The sequence below is a fragment of the Notamacropus eugenii genome, chromosome 1 (assembly GCF_028372415.1).
Source record: "Notamacropus eugenii isolate mMacEug1 chromosome 1, mMacEug1.pri_v2, whole genome shotgun sequence".
Taxonomy (NCBI): Eukaryota; Metazoa; Chordata; class Mammalia; order Diprotodontia; family Macropodidae; genus Notamacropus; species Notamacropus eugenii.
Window position 1 is genome coordinate 392126197 of NC_092872.1, and position 18336 is coordinate 392144532.

An 18336-nucleotide genomic window follows, 5' to 3' on the forward strand; every position below is an offset into this window, starting at 1 on the left:
TTCCTGTTCTGCCTGTTCAGCAAGCTCCTCTCACTTCATGTGACTTAGGCTTCCAGGTGACTTAAACAGATCATATGGGCATATTAATGAATGAGAAAGATCTTTCCATTTAAATTACTATTACACCTCTGGAGCCACCAAATATCTCCCATCATGATCCTCTTTCTTTAAACAAATTTATTCACTTATTTATTGTTAGTTTGTAACATTCACTTCCATAAGTTTTAAATTTTCTCCAACTCTCTCTTCTCCTCCCTCCTCAAGATGGAATGCAATCTGATATATACATTCTTATTAAACATATTTTCACATTTGTCATGTTGTATAGAAGAATTATAACATCTGGGAGGAACCATGAGAGAGAAAAACAAAAAGAAAAAAGAGCAAATAGTCTGCTTTGATCTACATTCAGACTCTGTATTTCTTTGTCTGGATGTGGATAGCATTTTCTATCATAAGTCTTTTGGAGTTGTTTTAGGTCTTTGCACTATTGAGAAGAGTTAAGTCTATAAAAGTCAGCCATCACACAATATGACTGTTACTATATACAATGTTCTCCTGGTTCTACTCACTTCACTCAGCATCAGTTCATATAAGTCTTTCCAGGTTTTTTGAAGAATGCTTCCTCATAATTTTCATAGCACAATAGCATTCCATTGCATTCATATTCCACAACTTGTTCAGCCATTTCCCAATTAATGTGAAGGAATTATGATAAAAAGTACTATCCTCCAGAGAAAGAGCTAATGGAGACTGGATGCAGATCACAGTATAGTTGCTGTATACTTTGCTTTTATTTTTTTCTTTTTTTGTCTTTGTTTTCTTTCACAGCATGACTAATATGGAAATATATTTTGCATGACTGTACATGTATAAAATTTATCAAATTGCTTCTCATTTCAAGGATGGAAGGAGAGAATTTGGGAACTCAATTTTTTAAATGTCAAAAATTGATTTAAGATGCAGTTGGCGCACAAAAATAATATTTAATAAAATTTAAAAATAAATGGTGGCAAGATGAGGTCCAAGTGAAAGGGAAGAATGTAGATAATTATGTAAAATCATTTAAAAAGGTAATCACTATTGACTGTAATGCTGTCTTATTCTAATTACAGTGATGATGGTTTTGATATGAGAATGTTTATTGGGTAAAGTCACTTGTATTTTTCCAGATGCCATCTCAGCAAGTTCGTTATATAATTATCTGTTTGTATTCATTTCCTGACAACAAATTCAAGTTAAAACTCACCTATAGTTTGTTAAATCTGGTTTCCTTGGTAACAGTAAAAAATTCACACCATGAGCAACACTACCCTATTAGCTAATGTTTGGATGCCATAAATTTCTGAGTAACGCTAAAAATAAATTTAAAAAAAAAACCAGTTGGGTACTTGAAAAAATTACTGAATATTATGAAGCTTATCCAATGTTTCTTAGATCATTATCCTCAATTTACAGATTAGGAAACTGTGTGAAGCTCAGATAACTTAAATTATTTGTTAAAATCCCATAGCTAGTAAGGGATACACATTTGTCTAGTCCTGCCCATATAGACCAAAGTTACTCAGGAATATGAACATCTTTTATATTCTTTATAAAATCCCCAGTACCTCATGAGTGGCTAGTGTTCTGTTTATACAAGGAATATCACCCCAGCATGTCATCTGAACTCCAGCCCTTATCCTCATTTCCTTCCCACTACAACTTAACACTGCTTCAAGATATTTAGCTCTCAAAAGTGTGACCTCATCTTTTCCAAAACTAGTTCTCTGATCCACATCTTGGTCATCTCCATGACTTGTTATCTGCCTTTAATGTACCCATCCTACACTCGTCTTTCCAAATATCCCTTAGGTGTTTTCTTCTCCCATTTGAATGCAGGTATCATGATGGCAGAGACTGTCACACTTGTTTGTATTTGTATGTCCAACATTTAGCACAGTGACTTGCACATAGCAAATATTTAATAAAGTTTCTACCTACCTACCTACTTGCCTACCTATCCATTCATCCATTCACCCATCTATCTATCTCTCTATGTCTCTGTCTATCTGTCTGTCTGCCTGTCTGTCTTTCTGTCTACATATCTATCAAATGATTTTGATGGCTATTGAAGATTGGGTGAAAAAAAAGCAAAGATGATTAAAGAAAATATTTGAGTACATAACTAATAAAGCTTTCTATCATGTGATTTATAGAGCTTACAGACAATACTATCCCTTCTTTCTTTTTAAAATTTTAATTAATTAATTTTATATTTCAACATTCACTTTTTCAAGATATTGAGTTCCAGATTTTTCTCTTTCCCTCTCTTATGCCCTCCCAAAAAAGTATGGAATCTGATATGCACTGTACATGTATGGTCATATTAAACATATTTCCACCCTAGGCTATGAAAGAAGAATCAGAACAAAAAAAGAAAACAAGACAGAAGAAAAAAGAAAATTGTATCCTTTGGTCCACATTCAGACTCCATAATTCTTTTTCTGGATGAAGATAGTATTTTCCTTCATGAGCCTTTTCAAATTGTTTCATATCATTGTTTTGTTAAGAAGAGTGAAATCTATCTAAGTCAGTCATCATACAATGTTTCTGTTACTGTTTTTAATGGCCTTGTTATTTTCTTTTCATTTTTAAAATATTTATTTTGGTTTTCAGCATTCACTTACATAAGCTTTTGAGTTTTAAATTTTCTCTCCCTCCCTACGTTCAGTCTTCCCTCCTTAAGATGGCATATAATCTGATATGGACCTTACATGTACATCCATATTAAACATATTTTCACTTTAGCCACATTGTAAAGAAGAATTAGAACCAAGTAGGAGGAATCATGAAAAAGAAGAAACAAAACAGCAAAAACAAAAAAATGGGGATGAAATAATATGCTTTGATCTGCATTCAAACTCCATAGTTCTTTCTCTGGATGTGGATAGCATTTTTCCTAATGAGTTTTTTTGAAATTTTCTTAGATCCTTGCATTACTGAGAAGAGCTAAGTCTATGTAAGTTAGGCATGACACGATATTGCTGTTGTACAATGATCCCTTGGTTCTGCTCACTTCACTGAGAATCAATTCATTTAAGTCCTTTTAGGTTTTTCTAAAGTTGACCTGTTAATAATTTCTTATGTAACAATGATATTCTATCACATTCATGTATCACAACTTGTTTAGTCCTTCTCCAATTAATGGACATCACCTCGATTTCCAACTCCTTGCCACCAATCATAAACAAAACTATTTGGTACTGGCTAAGAAATAGAGTGGTGCATCAGTGAAATAGGTTAGGTACACAAGACACAATAGTCAATTACTTTGATAACCAAACGTTTGAAAAAGTGTAGCATCAAGCATCCTGACAAATCCAGAATGGCCTGCTAGCAAAAGTTCTTAAATCTGCTTCTCTGAAAGAACAGTTGAGAGGTCAACAATCTTCTTTAATTACATATACCAACAGTGAAAATACAAACAGAGAAATAAAAACTGACCAACAGGGCTTCTACCTGTCTGACCACAAGCAATACAACAAGAGGAGGACAACTGAGTCAAAGCTACATCCTGCAAAAATGTGCGTACCCTTTGACCCAGCAATATTTCTTCTGGGACTCTATCCCAAAGAGATCATAGGAATGGGAAAGGGTCCCATAGCTACAAAAATATTTATAGCAGCTCTCTTTGTGCTGGCCGATAACTGAAAATTAAGGGGATGCCCATTAATTGGGAAGTGATTGAACAAGTTGTGGTACATGAATGCAATGGAATAATATTGTGCTATGAGAAATGATGAACAGGGAAACTTCAGAGAGGAGTGGAAAGACTTATATGAAATGATGCTGAATGAAAGGAGCAGAACCAGGAGAATTTCGTAGGCAGCAACAACCACAGTGTGCAAGGAATTTTTCTGGTACACTTAGTCCTTCATAGCAATGCCAGGACCTAAAAATTTCCCAATGGACTTTGGAAGCAAAATGTCTTTTGCGTCCAGAGAAAGAACTATGGAATTTGATTGCAGAATGAAGCATACTATTTTCGTTTGTGTTATGTTTTGTTTTATTTTATGGTTACTTCCATTCATTTTAATTCTTCTGTGCAACACGACTATGGTGAAATTGTAAAACAATGTAAAGTTGAGTTCTTCTGTTGGAGCACAGGGGAACTGATGCACACTTCTTGTGCTGGGGGCCAGGAACCTGGTCAGTGGCTCTGTGTGCTGGGACCTCAGGTGTCGGCAGCAGGGATTTGTAGGGGATCTGGCAGTTTATCTGTTGCTGAGCTGGGGTCCTAATCGAGTTGTCTGGGGAATGCTGGGTATTTTTCTTCATTTTCCTGGGATAAACTGAAGCATGTTGAGTCTGGCCCCTGCAGGATCTCTGCCCACCCAGGTCTTTTTTGAAGTGCATGATGGTTCTCTTAGCTTGGGTCTTCTGGTTCTCCTGGACAAACTAAGGCATATGGGGAGTCCCGGTTTTGGTGTTTGCCTGCTGCACACCCATAGTAGTATCTCCTGCTAGTTTGCTGAAGGAGGGAATGCTTTTGCCTTGCTGGGATGCTTCCTGTCCTCGAATGCATTCTACTTTTATCTGAGTGAGATGGACCTTTGTTTGTTATCTTCTAAATCTCCCAGAAAAGAGATCACCCCTTCCTTACATATTCTTTCTTCTGATTCCACTGTTGCAGTACTTGTTCCAGGGTGCCATTACATGTTTCTGTGGTGGTGAATACAGGAGAGTAACAGCTTATCTGCCATCATAACTCCTGGAAGTCCAATAATCTCTTCTAAAATCCATTTGAAATGAAGTGGATGATTTTAAATTATTTTCCATTCACTGTGCTAGTATTATAGCAATGGAAGGTGAAGTGATTTATTTCAAAGTTAAAAATTAAGACAGATTAGACACTTATTGTCATGATCACAAGGCACTTAAAGTTCTCGCTTTGAGAAACTCCAAAGTTTCTGGCAGAGAAATAGGGGAATCGAGATCTTGTTCCATTCACCAAACAAAGATCAGTAAGGGTTCGAACTCAACTATTTCTAGTGCCTGGAAATTCACTTTTATCTAAGTTCCCATGTCTTTAAACATTTTTCATTGGAAGGAAATCTAAGAAAAAATAGATTGATAAACTCATAAAAAGATACAAGAAGAATAAATATTATGTAAATGTGTAGAAAAAACAATGGAGATCTCTAAGTTCCAACAAATAGTAGAGATTGGGAGACTGAAGATCAATTTCATATATAGAACAGGTCCGAAGAGAGAAAGCAAAAACCATTTGTTATGTGGGGGACAAGGTTCAGAACCAAAGTACCTCATCCTCTGGTTGCTTAGAAGTTGTTCTCATTCAAATATTCAGATACCTCATCATTTGGAACTTGGGTAGCACAATTGGTTGACAAAAGTTGATTTCTTTCACTTTCACATTTTCAGAAAGGAATTCTTTTTATTAGTTCAAAAGCCATTCAGCTCATCCCAAGAAAGATGCCTCTTTTGAGGGGGTAATTAGAACCAATTATGTTTGTGTTGTTTGTGTTGTTTGTTCTATATTTTGTAAGGTGTCCAGAGGAACACAACCATTCCATACAAGGAAATTGAAGATGTTTAAAATACAAAAGAGAAAATTTAAGTGGGTCATAATAGCTAAATTTAAGCATTTAAAGGAATATCATTATTAAAAGGAATTACATTTGTTCTATTTGTATTGTTTGCTTTGATATTGAAGCTCTAGTATAGAATTTTTTCTATGCCTGGAACAGGGGTAGAGTAGGGTATGGTTAAAGAACTTGTACTCATTTGTGTAGATCTGAGTGAGGAAAGTATGTTCTTTTCTATATTGATTTTTATCAAAGTCATGAATGAAGTTATACAAGCCTTACTTATCACATTTACAGAAGAACAAAACCTGGGAAGGATGACTTACATGTTAAATGATAGGCAGGATATGAAAGGAACTCAACAGAATAGAAATTAACAAAATGAAATTTAAAAGAGATAAATATAAAATCCTTTTCCTTACTTTGAAAAAAAAATAATGAAAAGCACCAGCTATGTGAGGGCATGGCTTGTTTAGCAGCTCATGAATACAAGATTGCAGTGCTCCAGAAGACTCTAATTTCAATGAGAACCAAAACTATGACACGACCGTCAAAAAAGTAAAACAAAACAATACAAATTCAGTCTTGATCTACTGAATGAAAGAACTGGTAGTCTTCCTGTGTCCTATCCTCATTAAAATATTTAGAGTATTATGTTCATTTTGAAGTTTTATATTTTGTAATGTGTCCAGAGGAACACAACCATTCTATACAAGGAAACTGAAGATGTTTAAAACACAAAAGAGAAAATCTAAGTGGGTCATGATAGCTAAATTAAAGCATTCAAAGGGATATCATTATTAAAAAGGAATTACATTCGTTCTATTTAATTCCAAAAGGCAGAGCTACAAGAAATGGGTGAAAGTTTCAAGGGTCACAAGAAAAAAAAAAGTCCTTTTTAGTAGTTGGATATTTTCAACAGTGGAGAGGTATACATTAGAAAGTTGTTTTCTCTGTCAGGTAAGGGCTTTAAGAAAAGAAGTAACAATGTTTGTTACAGCTAAATTCATATAAATCTATGCACATGGAGGTACCCTTCTTATGTGAAAAGTCTTTTAACAATACTGTGTAATCTTCCCAATTTCCAATATTTTGTCGATTTCATTTGTCCACGTCTATTTCAGCTCTAGTTCTTCTATGTTCTATAGGTAATGCTTGGAATAGTTGCCAACTTTTCCTTCTCCCTCCACCTTACCTATCTTTCATTAAAGCAGCCTTCAATAATTTGCATGCTCTAGCACTGTTGTTCTGGAGAATCTGGTGAACATTAATAGTAAAAAGAAAATCCCCATTCAAACCTCAAGACAAAGTAAGAGATATCGAGTCTGTGGAAGTACTTCAGGAGGAGTTCATGGAGAAAGATCAGACAGTTTTCACCTAACCATGCCAGGACTGAAAAAAAAAAAAAAAGAAATCTAAACCAGCAAGTGTAAGATGATTGCTACTTCAAAGACCTATATATTTTTAAATTAGCAGTAATGTGAAAGAAGGTAATGTCTAAAATCTAGACATTCTAGTGGAAAAAGAACAAATATATTTGTAGAAGGAAAGTTGAATAAAAGGAGAAAGAATATATGACATTTAACGAAAAGCTAGTCCACTGCAGGATCTAAAAGGAGATGGTGCTACATTAGTGATAGATGTGGAGGATCAAGTTCTGACTTTATCCTTCATTTGATTCTCATCCTTGGCAGTACTATGTTTAACAATATAGTGGAAGTTTAGTAATAGAGTGGAAGAAAGGGGCTCCATGGGAAATAAGTATGAACTTTTAACTATTGGACCAGTGGATAAGTTCTTTCTGTGAAAATGAAATCTTTCCTATGTTTGAGAGCTCCAGGAATCACTCTTATGAAATTCTTCATTATGTCTTCGTCATCCTAGGTCAGTTAAATTCTGGAACTTTCACCTCACAAATACCCTCTGTGCTTGGGAGCCTTTCTATCTCATAACAATGGCACTTCTAAGAAACTTCATTTAAGGAAGATGCCATTTCTTCATTTCCCACCAGGTCTTCTGTACTTTACCATCATTTCCTAGAAACTTCTTCCTCTTGTAACAACACTTCAGCCCAGGAACTCACATCTCAGAACTCTATGCTCTTGAAAGCTCTTCCATCTCATTAGAATGTAGAGAATACCTCTCAGAAACTCAATTTTTATAAAGCAGACAGACCTGCTATCTCTTAATCTCCCACTAGACTTCCCTCCTTTAAATTTCACCATTATGCTCCTGTACCATTTCCCCACCCACTCCGTTTCCTTTTTTACGTATCATTTTCCTCCACTTTAATACATGTTCCTTAAAGACAGAGTCTGCCATCTTTTCTACTTGTATTTATATTCCTAGTATTTAATACAATATCTGGTGAATGATAAGAAAATAGTAAATATTTGTTGACTATCAGTGAGCTTCAGTTTTCACAAGGGGAATGGTTGGCACACCTGGAAGGGCACCATATATGAATATTTCCAGATTTTATCTGAATGGTGGCAATTGAGCTACAGATGAGAGGTCCCCAGTCTTGCTAAGGGGCTTTCATGTGAGAATGTCATCCTTACTTTTCATGTGTAGATATATCTCTATTCTCAATTTCATTGGATTTAACTTGTGTATTGAAATGAATATTGGGCCTTCAATTTCTTACTTCATACTGACAATTTCTCTTCTCTTGCAAATACTCCATGCATCACTAAACATATAAAAACACTTATTTGATATGACTGAGAAGACTAGTAATTATTATCTTAATCTTTTTCTTTTTGTGGTTAAAACTCCTTAGAAAAACAGTCTATGATCCAAGTCTTTACTTTATTCCTCTTGCTTTTCTCTAAACCTTCTACAATTTAGCCTTTGATGACATGTGTAACTGAAACTGCTTTGCCAAATCTAGGGACCTTTTCTTCAGTTTCTACCCATCTTAACTGCTCTGCAGCTTATGACACAGTTTATCACAATTTTCTCCAGTATTCTCTCTCCTCTTTCAGTTTCCTTGTCCATTTTTTTTCTTTCTTCACTTACCATCCTCATAACATTGCAAATAAAAATGCCTTTTTCTACCCATCACTCTCCCATTATAATCTTATTTTTATTTACGAGAATTTAAACTCCTCAAGGACAGAGATTATCTCTATTTACATCCTCAGTTCTTAGTAAAATTCTGTGCACATAGAAAGTGAACTTTAGGATTAGAAATTAAAGATACTTTGAAGGACCAAACAGCATCAACTGATGGTAGCATGAACATTTTTATTTCAAAGTAAAATTATTGTATTAGCTTTTAATTATTTTTATCTAAAGTACATTTGACAAATATGAGAAATAAAGTAGTTGTTATCAAGTGTAATCTTTTGTCAAATGAGCCCATTCAATCATGGACTAAGGGAATGGATTTTGGAGATATGATGTAAAGAGTGATAGTCCAGGTATGTGGAATCAGGTTAATGATGGTAGGCAGAGAGCAAAATAGTCTGAATGGATGAACAGATGGCACATGAAGGTGAAACACAGTTGAATATTAAAAACCACATAAAGGTATATAATGTACTAGTGTAATGTACTAGATTATACTCAACTCATTCAACAGCGAGAATAACACATCTCCTGGTCAATAGTTAAAAAATTACAGATATGTAAGGGATTATTGCAGAAAGGGTCAGGTGAGAGAATTATTTGGGTTTGAATTCTGTTTCCAAAGCTAGTTTTATAATTACTCGCAAATTAGTTGACCTCTTTGAGATTTCCTTATTAAAAAAAATAAGATCTGTGCTACCACCCATAAGACTGTTGTAATAAGTGAATGGTATACCATATGTATAACACTTTGAAAGCTCTTAGGGATGGGGATGGGAGTACTGTGGATGGTCGAGATACATCTGAGTAAGCAAACACCAAAGCAGATTGGTAACTGTTCTGTAATTTGTGATCTTAGAGTTTTCAGGGTCATTAAGAGTGACTTGCTCAAAAAATACACAAATTAGTATGTGTCAGAAGCAGACAGAATGTAAAGCTGGGTTTCCTTGTGTCTTAGGGAAGCACTACATCCATGATGTCATGCTATGCTTCTATTTTTATATGAATGTTAATTATTATTATTGAAATGTGATAGGGCATTTCATCACTTCTGTTAGGGTAGATCAAAGAAAATGTCCTGGAAACTTTGGTATTTTACTTGTTATTAAAGTATATATAGGATTTTCAAACAGGAGATGCCGATTTAGACAGGTGAATTATTCAAAACATGTAACATTCTGTAAATTTTCATATCAATGTCTCTCTCTCTCATTTTGAATGGACATCACTGTCAACTTCCATAGAAAAAAAAGGGACCAAACTCATTTTTGAGTCATATATTTAATAGAAAATAAATATCTAACATAACAACAGTGCCTAAGTATTCATAGTTCAAAAATACCTGCCAAATAAGTTAATACTTGCAATGGAAAAAGAGAAAGACTAGATTATATTATGTATTTTCTTTATAGTTATCTAATTTTTAGAACTAGAAGTTAACTTTTTAGATGTGAGAGGTAATCCACAACCTTTTGAAGTTTGAACATCCTTGTCACATGTATGTCACCAATTTATTTTTTTATTTTTTGTTTAATAATATTTTATTTTTCTTCCAGTTACATGTCAAGAAAATTTTAGCATTTATTTTTACAAGATTTTGAGTTCCAAAGTTTTCTCCTTCCCTCCCATTTCTCCCCTCTTCTGGAAATGGTAGGCAGTTTTATATAATATATACTTATGCTATCAAATAAAAATATTCCCATATTAGTCTCAGTTGTGAAAGAAGAAGCAGATCAAAAGCGGAAAAACTTGAAAAAGAATAAAGTAAGTGAAATAAATATGTTTCAATCTGCATTCCAGATCCATCAGTTCTTTAAGTGGATATGGGTAGCATTTTCTGTCTTGATTCCTCTGTACTTGTCCTGAATCATTGTGTTGCTGAGAAGAGCAGAGTAATTCATAATTGATTGTCATACAATATTGCTGATACTGCATGATGTGTTTTCCTGGTTTTGCTCACTTCACTCAACATCAGTGCGTACAAGTCATTCTAGGTTTTCTTTTAATCTGCCTGTTCATTGTTCTTTTTGCACAGTAGCATTCCATTATATTAATTTTCCACAATTTGTTTAGGTATTCACCAACTGATTGACATCCCCTGAATTTCCAATATTTTGGCACCATGTAAAGGGCTACTACAAATATTCCTACACATGTAGGTCCTTTCCTTTTCTTTATGATTTCATTGGGATACAGATATAGTAGCGTTATTGTCATCAAAAGTTTGGTTTGGTAGGTTATCCTTTGGAGATAGTTGCAAATTATTCTCCAGAATGGCTAGATCAATTTATAACTCCACCCACAGTGCATCAGTGTTCCAATTTTCCTACATCCTCTCCAACATTTATGAAATTCCTTATTTTTTCATACTAACCAATCTAATAGATATAAGGTGGTATCTTAGAGTTGTTTTAATTTGCATGTCCCTAATCAAAAGTGATCAAGAGTACTTCTTCATATGCCCATAGATAGTTCTTATTTCTTCATTGGAAAACTCCCTATTCAATCCATTGACCATTTATCAATTGGGGAATGGCTTGTATTTTTATAAATTTGACCCAGTCCTCTACTTATTTGGCTGATTGGGCCTTGACCAGAGATACTTGCTGTAAAGAGTGTTCCCCAGCTTTCCACTTTCCTTCTAATCTTGGTTGCATTTGTTTTCTTTGAACAAAAGATTTTTAATTTAATATAATTAAAATGATTTATTTTACATTTTGCAATTGTCTCTGTCTCTTGTTTGGTCAGGAATTCTTCTCCTCCCCATAAATTTGACAAGTAGACTATTCCTTGCTATTCTAATTTGCTTATGGTATCACCCTTTATGTCTAAATTATTCACCCAATTTGACCTTATCTTTGTATATGGTGTGAGAGTTGGTCTATGCCTATTATTTCCAACTTTCCTAGCAGATTTTGTCAAATATTGAGTTATTCTCCCAAAGACTGGTGTCTTTGGTCCTATCAAACACTAGGTTACTTTGGTCATTGACTATTCCGTCTTGCACACTTAATCTATTCTACTAATCCACCTCTCTATTTATTAGTAAGTAGCAGGTAGGTTTGGTAGTTACTGTTTTATAATATAGTTTGAGATCTGGTACTGCTTAGGTCACCTACCTTTATATTTTTTTGCATTAATTCCCTTGATATTCTTGAACTTTTGTTATTCCAGATGAATTTGGATATTATTTTTTTCTAACTTTATCAACTAATTTTTGGTAGCTTGATTGCTATGGCACTGAATAAATGAATTGGTTTACGCAGAATTGTCATTTTTTTATTATAGTGACTCGTCCCACTCATGAGCAATTGATATTTTTCCAATTGCTTAGATATGACTTTATTTGTGTGAAAACTGTTTTATAATTGTGTTCATGTAGATTCAGGGTTTCTCTTGGCAGGTAGGCTCCTAAGTATTTTATATTGTTTATAGTTGTTTTAAACAATTTCTCTTGCTATCTCTTGCTTAGTTTTATCGATCATATAAAGAAATGCTGATGATTTGTGGGGGTTTATGTTGTATCATGCAACTTGGCTAAGGTTGCTAATTATTTCAAGTAATTTTTTATTGATGCTCTAGAATTCTCTAAGTATACCGCCATATCATCTGCAAAGAGTGATAAATTTTTCCTCATTGCGTATTCTAATTAGTTCAATTTCTTTCCTTCTGTTCTTGCTATAGTTAATATTTCTAGTACTATACTGTGTAATATTAGTGATAATGGGCAGCCTTATTGGATCCTTGATCTTATCAGGAAGGCTTCCACCTTATCCCCATTGCATGTAATGTTTACTGATGATTTTAGATAGACAGTGCTTATAATTTTAAGAAAGGCCCCATTTATTTCTATGCTCTGTAGTGTTTTTAATAGGAATAAGTACTGTTTTTTTGTTATTTTGTTTTCAGTGTTCTACAAGCACTTCTACATAACTTAAATATTTTCCACTCCCTCTCCCTTCTTCCCGCCTTTCTCCCTCCTCCCTCCCTGAGACGGCATATAATTTTATATAAGTTCTACACATACATTCCTTTTAAGTAACTTTTCACCTTTTCACCTTCTTGTTGCATAGATGAATTCAAATGAATGGGAGAAATCATAAAACAAACCAAAATGTAATACAAAAGAAAATGAACCACTACATTCTGTGATAGAACTCCATAGTTCCCTCTCTGGATATGGAAGGCATTTTCCCTTAGGAGACCACTGAGAATTTTTTCAGTTCATGCACTGCAATGAAGTTCTTAAGTCTACCAGAAAAAATTCTCACACATTGTGGATGTTGCTGTGTATAAAGTTCTCCTAGTTCTGCTCCTTTCACTCAGCATCAGTTCATATGTGTCTTTCCAGGCCTCTTCGAAGTCTTTCTGTTCATTATTTCTTACAGCACAATAGTATTCCATTACATTCATATACCACAATTTATTCATCCATTCCCCAATTGATGTGCATCCCCTTGATTTCCAATTTTTGACCACAGCAAAGAGTGCTGCTATAAATATTTTTGTACATGTGTAACCCTTTCCCACTTTTATGATACCTTAGGGATAGAGTCCTAGAAGTGGTATTGCTGGGTCAAGCGGTATACACATTTCTGTAGCCCTTTGGGCATAGTTCCAAATTGCTCTCCAGAATAGATGGATCAGCTCACAGTTCTACCAATAATGAATTAGTGTTCCAGCTCTCCCATATCTTCTCCAACATTTGTCATCATCTTGTTTTGTCATTAGCCAATCCGAGAGGTGTGATGTGGTATCTCAGAGTTGTTTTTATTTGCATCACTCTAATCAATAGCGATTTAGAGCATTTTTTCATATGACTATAGACAGTTTTTGACTTTTATCAATTGGGGAATGACTTATGTTCTTGTATATTTGACTCAGTTCTCAATATATTTTAGAAATGAGGCCTTTATCACAGACACTGGTTGCAAAAATTCTTTTCAAGTTTTCTGCTTCCCTCCTAATCTTCATTACATTGAGTTTGTTTGTACAAAAACTTTTCAATTTAATGTAATCAGAATTATTTATATTGCAATTCATAACGTTTTCTGTCTCTTGTTTAGTCAAAAATTCTTCTCTTCTCCATAAATCTGATAAAGACATTATTCCTTGCTCCCCTAATTTGTTTATGGTATCAGTCTATATACCTAGGTCATGTACCCATTTGGACTTTATTCTTGTGTTTGGTGTCAGACATTGGTCTATGCCTAGTTTCCACCATACTATTAGACAGTTTCCCAGCAATTTTTACCAAATTGTGAGTTCTTATCCCAGAAGCTGGAATCTTTGGGTTTATCAAACAGTAAATTGCTATATCCATTGGCTGTTGTGTTTTGGGTAGCTAGCCTATTCCACTGGTCTACCCTTCTGTTTCTTAGTCAGTACCAAGTGGTTTTGATAATTGCTTCCTTATAATACAATTTGAGATCTGGTAGAGCTAGGCCACCTTCCCTACCATTTCTTTTCATCAGTTCCCTTGATATTCTGGACCTTTTGTTCTTCCAGATGAATTTTGATATTATTTTTCTAGCTCTACAAAAATAATTATCTGATAGTTTGATTAGTATGGCACTGAATAAGTAAGTTAATTTAGGGAGAATTATCATTTTTCTATATTGGCTCAGCCCACCCACAGGCAACTGATATTTTTCCACTTAGATCTGAGTTTATTTTTGCGAAAAGTGTTTTGTAATTGTATTCATATAGTCCCTGGGTTTGTTTTGTCAGGCAGACTCTTGAATATTTTATTGTGTCTACTGTAGCTTTAAATGAGATTTCTCTTTCTATTTCATGCTGTTGGCCTTTGTTAGTAATATACAGAAATGCAGAAGATTTGCATAGGTTTATTTTGTAACTTGAAACTTTGCCAAAGTTGTTTACTATTTCAAGTAATTTTTCACTTGAATCTCTGAGATTCTCTAGTGTATCATCACATCATCTGCAAAGAGTGATAACTTAGTTTGTTCTTTGCTTATTCTAATTCCTTCAATTTCTTTTTCTTCTCTTATTGCTGCAGCTAACATTTCTTGTACCATATTAATAGTAGTGGTGATAATGGATTTCCTTGTTTCATCCCTGATCTTACTGGAAATGCATCTAACTTATCCCCATTGCATATGATGCTTCTTGAAGGTTTTAGGCAGATACTGCTTATTATTTTATGGGAAATTCCATTTTTCCTGTGTTCTCCAGTCTTCTCAGTTGAAATCTGTGTTGTATTACGTCAAAAGCTTTTTCTGCATCTATGGAGATAATCATTTGGTTTCTGTTAGTTTTATTGTTGGTATGATCAATAATGTTAATAGTTTTCCTAACATTAAACCAGTACTACATTCCTAGTATAAATCCTACCTGATCATAATGCATTATTCTTGTTATAAATTTCTGTATTTTTTTTTTTTGCTAAATCTTACTTAAAATTTTCACATCTATATTCAGTAGTGAAATTGGTCTATAATTTTCTTTCTCTGTTTTGGCTTTTCCTGGCTTAGGTATCAAAACCATTTTTGTATCTTCTTGGGGGAGGTGGAGTTACTGAATATTTTTATTCTGCCAATAGAAGCCACTAAGATTTGTCCTGTGGGCTTGTCGGGCTGCATCACAAGTACATGGCTCCACACATCAACATCAGGGTTGGGCTTGAGAACAGGTTAATCTATCCCAGTCACAAGATGATAAATGGTCTTCTGACAGTTCTAACAAAGCAGTGAGAACATCACAGAAAGATTGAAGGGAGAGAGAAGTTAAGCAAGGCCCCTGCCCCCAAAACAACACTGATGTAGTACTTGGTGCTGCCCATTCTTAGGACAGGAGTAGACTTCTATAGAGGTGACGGGTGCCTGTGAGCTCTTAGGCGTCCTAGCCACAGAGCCTACTTGGTCCGAGGGTTTCTGAAGTTCCTTCCAGCAAATTTAGCCTTGCTGCCCAGCTGTTCCTCAATTCTGAGAAGATGGTTATACTTGGCCAGACGCTCAGATCGGCAGGGGGCACCAGTCTTGATCTGCCCAATACAGAGACTCACCACCAGGTCTGCAATGAAGGTATCTTCAGTCTCCCCAGAACGATGGGAAACCATTAATCCCCACCCTTTGGATTGGGCCAGCTTGCATACCTCGAGAGATTCAGTCACGGAGCCAATCTGGCTCACTTTGAGTGGGAGGCAATTTCAGGCCTTCTCATTCACAGCCTTTTCAATTCACTTGGGAGTGGTCACTGTGAGATCATCTCCTACCACCTGGATGCCAGCAGTAGCAGTGAAATTTTTCCATGCTTCCCAGTTATCCTGGTCAAAGGGATCTTCAATAGATACCACTGGATAATCCTTGATGAAGCTCTTGCAGAGGTCCCCAAGCTCAGAAGGGGAGATATATCTTCTGGAATCATCAGGACACTTGAAGTCTAAGTCATATTTCCCAGATTGAAAGAATTCCAAGGCAGCAACAGCCATGCCAATTACTACCCTATCAGTATACCCAGCCTTACCAATAGTTTTTTTTAGCACTTCCAGAGATCTTTACTCTCCAGGATGTTAGGAGCAAAGCCACTCTCATCCCCTACGTTGGTGGCATCTTGCCCATATTTCTGCTTAATCACATTCTTCAAGTTGCAGTAGACCTCAGCTCCAATGCGCATGGCCTCCTTAAAGTTTGCTAATCCAACAGGGAGGATCTTGAACTCCTGCATGGCCAACTTGTTACCAGCATGGGAGCCATCACTGATCAAGTTGAAGGCTGGAATGGGCAGGATGACTTCATCATTGTCTGTAAGGTCAGCAATGTGACAGTACAGAGAGACACCTTTCTCAGCAGCTCCAGCCTTACAAACAGCCAGAGACACTCCCAAAATGGCATTTGCACCAAGTTTGGATTTGTTTTCAGTGCCATCCATCTCTATCATCAATTTGTCGATTTTCTCCTCTCCACCACATTCAATTTCTTGCTAATCAGGGTCGGGGCAATAGTTTTATTGATGTGCTCAAGTGCTTTTGAGACACCTTTCCCCATGTAGGGGGTCTTATTATTGTCTTGGAGCTCCAGGGTTTTATCGATGCCAGTAGAAGCACTACTGGGCACAGCAACGCGGAACTGATCTTTTTCAGTGTAGAGATCAACTTCAATAGAAGGGTGTCCACAAGAGTCAAAGATCTCTCTTGCCTGGATTTTGTAAATAGACATGTTGAGTTTCTGAATAGGGCTTCCTCTGCTGAGTTCAGAGAACAGAGGCCGAAGGGTCTACCTACACCAAGAGGGAGCGTTAAATGGCCATATTTGTATCTTTAAAAGAATTTGGGAGCACTCATTCTTCCCTGTTTTTCCCAAATAGTCTATACAATATTGGAATTAACTGTTCTTTAAATGCTCAAAAGAATTCACTTGTGAATCCATCTGATCCTGGAGATTTTTTCCTGAAGTTTGTTGATGGTTTGTTCAATTTCTTTTTCTGAGATGGGGTTATTTAAGTATTCAACATCCTCTTCTGTTAGTCTGGGCAAATTAAATCTTTAAAAATAACCATCCATTTCATTTAGATCGTAGATTTTATGGGCCTACAGTTGGACAAAGCAATTTATTATAATGTTTAAATTTCCACATCATAGAAGGTGACTTCACCCTTATCATTTTTGATACTGGTAATTTGGTTTTCTTCTTTCTTTTTGTTAAATCAAATTGACCAAAAGCTTTAACGATTTCATTGGTTTCTTCATAAAACCAATTACTAGTTTTATTTACCAGTTCAATAGTTTCCTTAACTTCCTTAATCTCTCCTTTGCTTTTCAGTATTTCTAATTTAGTATTAACTTGGTGATTTTCAATTTGTTCTTTTTCTAGCTTTTTCAGTTGCATTCCTAATTCATTGATCTCCCCTTTCTCTATTTTATTCGTGTAGGTGCTCAAAGATATAAAACTTCCCCTACAAACTGCTTTTGCAGTATCCCATAAAATTTGGTGGGTTGTCTCATTATTGTCATTCTCTTGAATGAAGTTGTTGAGTGTTTCTATGATGTGTTTAGCCCACTCATTCTTTAGGATTAGATTGTTTAATTTCCAATTAGTTTTTGGTTTATGTTTTCATGGGCTTTATTGCATTATGGTCTGAGAAGGATGTATTGACTGTCTCTGCCTTTTGCTCCTGGATTTGAGGTTTTTATGCCCTAGTATATGGTTAATTTTTGTTTATTTGCCATGAAGCACTAAGAAAAAGGGATATTCCTTTGTATTCCCATTCAATTTTCTCCAGAGACATTTCTCCCTCACCCAGATATATATTCACCTCCTTAACTTCTTTCTTGATTATTTTGAGGTTAGAGTTATCAAGTTCAGAGAGGGGGAGGCTGAGGTTCCCCACTAGTATAGTTTTGCTGTCTGTTTCTTCCTGTAACTCCCTTAACTTTTCCTCTAAGAATTTGGACTCTATACTACTTGGAGCATAGACGTGTAGTAATGAAATTGTTTCATTGTGTATGGTGACTTTTAGCAGGGTATAATTCCTGCCTTATCTCTTTTGATTAGATCTATTTCTGCTTTTGCTTTGCCTGAGATTCAGATTGCTACCCCTGCTTTTTTACATCAGATGAAGCACAATATATTCTGATGCAACCTTTTACCTTTACCTTATGTGTATCTTTCCATCTCAAATGTGTTTCTTGTAAACAATCTATTGTTGGATTATGTTT

The 18336-nt window shown here is 35.3% G+C and overlaps 1 pseudogene; it reads right to left on the reverse strand.

Moving 5' to 3' along the window:
* Window positions 1-15534: 15534 nt before the first annotated feature.
* Window positions 15535-16837, reverse strand: LOC140526075 (alpha-enolase pseudogene; annotated as a pseudogene).
* Window positions 16838-18336: the final 1499 nt, after the last annotated feature.